This window comes from Leptonychotes weddellii, chromosome 1 (genome assembly GCF_054177405.1).
Source record: "Leptonychotes weddellii isolate Sample4059 chromosome 1, ASM5417740v2, whole genome shotgun sequence".
Taxonomy (NCBI): domain Eukaryota; kingdom Metazoa; phylum Chordata; class Mammalia; order Carnivora; family Phocidae; genus Leptonychotes; species Leptonychotes weddellii.
In genome coordinates, this window is record NC_138369.1 from 4,971,796 (window position 1) to 4,977,178 (window position 5,383).

General features: G+C 47.4%; 1 pseudogene; it reads right to left on the minus strand.

Annotated features, from left to right (window-relative positions):
* Positions 1 to 1,783: 1,783 nt before the first annotated feature.
* Positions 1,784 to 2,865, minus strand: LOC102749451 (large ribosomal subunit protein uL5 pseudogene; annotated as a pseudogene).
* Between the last annotated feature and the right edge of the window lie 2,518 nt (positions 2,866 to 5,383).

The following is a 5,383-nucleotide window of genomic DNA, read 5'->3' on the forward strand; positions in this document are numbered from 1 at the left end:
ATCATTAGTTCTAGATGAAGTGTTCCATGATTCATTGTTCGTGCACAACACCCAGTGCTCCATGCAGAACGTGCCCTCCTCAATACCCACCACCAGGCCAACCCATCCTCCCACCCCCCTCCCCTCTAGAACCCTCAGTTTGCTTTTCAGAGTCCATCTTCTCTCATGGTTCGTCCACCCCTCCGATTTCCCCCGCTTCTGAATAAATAAATCTTTAAAAGAAAACCGCAGAAAACCCCAAACAGTGCCTGATAGCGACAGCTACTATTCACAACTACCAAGAGCATGAAAGACAAGAAAAGACCAGGAATCTGCCAGAGTTTGGGGGACCTTAAGGAGACTTGGCAGCTGAATTGTATCTCCCACTTAATTCCTACGTTGGAGTCCTAACCCCCAGGACCTCAGAATATGACTGAATTTGGAGATACTCTTTATAGAGGTGCTTAAGTTAAAATGAGGTCATTGGGGTGGTCATTAGGGCGGACTGGTGTCCTTATAAGAAGAGGAAAGGAGGACACAGACGTACACAGAGGGACGACCCTGAGAGGACGTGGGGAGGACACGGTGTCCACACGCCCAGGAGACACACCTCAGAAGGAACTAAATCTGCCGACAGCTTGATCTCAGACTGCCAGCCTCCTGAGGTGTGAGACAATACATTTCTGGTGTGCAAGCCGCCCCGTCTGTGGTCCTTTGTCACAGCAGTCCTGGGGAGCTAACACAACACCTAAATGCCACGTGGGATCCCGGATGCCATCCGGCGACAGAAAAAGGACATCAGTGGGAAAACGTGAAATATAAATGAAGCCGAATGTTTCATTAATAGTATTACACCAATATTCCTTTCCTCTTTTTGACAAGCGTGTGACAGTAATGTCAGATGTTAACATGAGAGGAAGCTGAGTAAAGGGTAGACAGAACTCCCTGTACTATCATTGTAATTCATCTGTAAATCTAAAATTATTTCAAAATAAAGAAATTGGAAAAAAAAACCCTAAAACCTAGGATTCCACTCCCAGGAGGTCCCCAGAGGAGTCCTGTCCACAGAGACAGAGAGAAGAGGGTGGGAGCCGGGGCTGGGGCAGGGGGTGGGGAGTCGGTGCTTCGTGGGGACAGAGTCCCCGTGTGGGGAGATGGAAAGTTCTGGAGACGGAGGGTGGGGGGGGTTGCACAACAGTGTGAGTGTGCTTAACGCCACTGAGCTGTGCACTTAGAAGTGGTTAAGATGGTAAATTTCATGTCATGTGTGTGTATTTTACCACAATAAAACAACTCTATCAAAAACCTATTTAGGATTTTTATTCAGGTGATACTGAATTTATAAGTTAATTTGGGAAGAACTAATGTTCAAGAGCTTTTCTTATCTTGGGAAGAGGATATGTTTCCTCTTCCTTGTTCCTTTTTATTTTTTTAATTTTTATTTTTTTTAAAGATTATTTATTTATTTGAGAGAGAAAGAGAGCATGAACAGGGGGGAGGGGCAGGCAGAGGGAGAAGCAGACTCCCCACTGAGCAGGGAGCCCAACACAGGGCTCCATCCCGGGACCCTGGGATCATGACCTGAGCCGAAGGCAGACACTTAACCGACTGAGCCACCCAGGTGCCCCCTTCATAGATCAATCTTGCTTCACCCTTTAATGAGTCCAGAAGTTAAATCTCAGGACTTTCTAGATAAATAATCGTGGTTGCAAAATACTGTCAACCTTGACTCTTCCTTTCCAATATTTATAGGTCTTATTTATTTTTATTTTCTTATTGCATTGGCAAAATAGCAAGAAGGGCATCTTTATTTTGCTCTTGACTTTATAAAAAATGGATCTCGGAATCCACTCTTAAGGAAGACAGTTCTTTGGTTTCCGGAAATTGCTGCTTATCAAATTAAGGAAGTTTTATCCTGTTCTTTGTTTGCCAAGCATTTGTTTTCTTGTGTTTGTCTTTGTTTTCTTCTTTTTTTTTTTTTTATGAGTTTTGAATTGATATATCTTGCAGTGTGGAGGAGGCAAAAAATACATTGTGGAAGGAGACAGAACACATGGTACCATTCATATAAAGCTTCCAGATGAGTAAAACCACCAAACACATTGTCTAAATACGTCCGTAAAGTTGTTTTAACATCGTAAACACCAAGTTTGAGAGGGCAGTTGCCTTGGGGAAGAAAAGAGAGAAATAAGATCTGAGAAACTACACAGGATTGTCAGTTACAATTTTTTTCCCCCCACTGAAACTTTGTATTGGCTTTTTGGACAGACACAGGAATTTATTTGCTGAGGAAGATGATCCATCGTACTTCTTCTGCTGGAACCAGCGCCCGGCTTCCTCTTTGCTGATTCTGTGTCTGGCCCCCATGCAGCCGGTTCTGTGCTTCTTGTGTGATCTTGTCTGATGCTGAAGGCTGGCCTAGTCGGCACCGCACAGTAGTCCAGGTTGCACACACACCCATGCTTGCATCATATCTGATCCCCAGATCAATGTGCTCCTGGATCCCGAAACCAAAGTTTCCAGTATTGGAGAAGCTATTTTTCCTTAACGCATACTCCCGCACCTTTAGACCTCTGTCGGGGATTCCTTCCGCCTTGGCCCCATGGACTGTGCGGTGGGTGGCCATCATTTCATCTCTCCTGCTGCCAAAGGCCCAGACAGTGCATCTAGCTCTGGGGAACATGGCGGGGGCGGCTGGCCTGTGCACTGCTCCTGGCTGTCCGGAGTCAGTCTGTCTCCGCTCTCCCCCACACAGATGTTGAGGCAGGGCTTAGAGACGCGAAGTTCCCCCATGGGGTTCTCCTTTTCACCTTGATCCCCTGTGGTGAAGAACAGGAAGAGAAAGTACAATTTATTTCCTTTTAAGAGGATCTGAAATATGTAAAGAGGTCAAAACTTGGTAAAGCAGAGAGGAAATCATGTGGGTTTCCATGTTTTTATTTTTCTGCGTACCTTTGTGTGTGCTTAATATTTTTTCCACAATAAAAAAGCAAAGCCCAAACTAACAGCAACAACCAGTGCATAACATACCCTTCGCACTGAGCTAGGTTCCCCGGTAGGTAGCAAGCCTCCCGTCTCTGGAGAGAATCGAAACCACAGAGTGGTCTTCGCCTTGGAGCTGAATCCTATGACTTCTGCTTTCCTCCCACACTAGTCCAGACCCCTTGTCCCTGCTATTTAAGTCCTGCTGGGACCTGGCCCCGGCTGACACTCCAGCCCCAGACTACCGCCCCTGAGTCAGTCTCAGCCTCTCCAAGAGTCCCACTCCCAAACTTTGTACATGCTACTATCACAGTGGGAACACTCTCTCATACACCCATCTCCTCCAGAATAATTCTGACTCCCTCAGGCATCACCTCCTCCAGGAAGCCCTCCCAGATCCTCTAGGCTGAGTCAGATGTCTCCAGTGGTGTTCATATGCCCTGTGCTTCCTAGATTCCTTACATGGTTTTCAAATCCCTGGTCACATGTTCTGGCCCCCCAGAAGTGCGTCTCTCCTTCTCTGTTCTGGGCTAGGACTCCTGGTGATACGTCTGTGGCCATCCTCACGCCAGGAACCTCTGCTCCCTTTTAATTCCCCTTGCAGTGAATTCTGGGCATGGGACAGGGCTGGACAGCTTCTCCTGGGTTCCCCAAGGCAGCTTCAGCTACAGGCATATCCCAAAGAGACCCACCTTCCTGCCTCTTTGCCTTTGCCTTGGCTGTGCCCTCTGCCTGGCAGACCCTTCCTTTTTCTGTCGACAACGGACAAGTCCTCATGCCCACTTCCAATGCTACCACTTCCAGAAAACTACCTCTGCTCCTCCAAATACACTCCCTGCTTCCCCCTCTGTAACGGCTGATGAATCAATGCCACCTACGTCCTTTCCCAAGAACATATTCTGGTGAGGTTGTGCAATCCTTGTGGCTTTTTTTGGTTTTTTCCTGTTTCCTCCCACTGAGCCCATGCGCCTCCTGAGTACCGCTGTCCCGGAGAGCCCCAGAAGGAGGGCATGCCCTCCCAGAAAGTTCTGGCCCGCAGTAAGATCCTGCTGCTAAGTCAGCTGTATTGTCTGTTGACGTGGGCTCCATTTCTGATAATGAAGGCAAGATGGGTCTTGTGTTTCGGGACAAGGGGACTTCTAGGAAGAGGAGCGGGACCCTCCCATTATTTGGGAAATAACATTCCTCAGCCCTGAACTGTCCTCTGAGCCCTGCTGACTTTTAGCGTCTGACTTCTCTGCCTCTCTCTACCACAGGGATCTACTCTGATGTGTGTGATACACGTTTTTTAAATATATGTACTTGGTGTGGTTGTGTGTATTCACATAAATGTCATGGCACTACGGGTCTCAAGTGCTGCTTCTAGAGACCCTAGATTCCTGAGATCTAGACACTAGATCTTTCTTTTTTTAAGATTTTATTTATTTATTTGAGGCCAGGGGAGAGCACAGAGGGAGAGGGAGAGGAAGAAGCAGACTCCCCGCTGAGCAGGGAGCCCAACGCAGGGCTCGATCCCAGGACCCCGAGGTCATGACCTGAGCTGAAGACAGATGCTTCACCGACTGAGCCACCCAGGCGCCCCTAGGTACTAGATCTTATCACTAGTTCGTTTCAGAGTTGTGTAGCCACCGAGTTTTACTTAGTGATGAGCCATGAAAACCACAGTAAGGAAAATGGAAAGACTAGCCATCACCTTGGAGACACCTGCATCTGTTCTCTGTAATACATAGAACGTCTGTAAATTAATAAGAAAAAAACCACTTCTTAGAAAAAGATGAAGGGTACAACCAATTTACAGGAAAGCAAACCAGAAGAGTGAATCAGCATACAATAGATACTCAGAATTTCAGGGGAAACACAATCTGAAGCCACAGCGAAATTCAATGAGAAGCAGTAAAAGTAGTTTAGAGACTTTTTTTAATAAAGGGGGAAAAAAGAGAGGAGGAGAACAGGAGACTGAACATAAAGGAATTAAGGATTTCACCTCTTGATAAATTAGTTTTTGAAAACAAACACTGGGGGCCCCTGGGTGGCGCAGTTGGTTTAAGTGTCCGACTCTTGATTTTGGCTCAGGTCATGATCTCAGGGTCGTGAGATCGAGCCCTGCATTGGGCTTTGCGCTCAGCAGGGAGTCTGCTTAAGACTGGCTCTCCCGGGCGCCTGGGTGGCTCAGTTGGTTAAGCGACTGCCTTCGGCTCAGGTCATGATCCTGGAGTCCCTGGATCGAGTCCCGCATCGGGCTCCCTGCTCAGCAGGGAGGCTGCTTCTCCCTCTGACCCTCCCCCCTCTCATGTGCTCGCTCTCTCTCATTCTCTCTCTCTCAAATAAATAAAATCTTTAAAAAAAAAAAAAAAAGACTGGCTCTCCCTAGGGCGCCTGGGTGGCTCAGTCGTTAAGCGTCTGCCTTCGGCTCAGGTCGTGA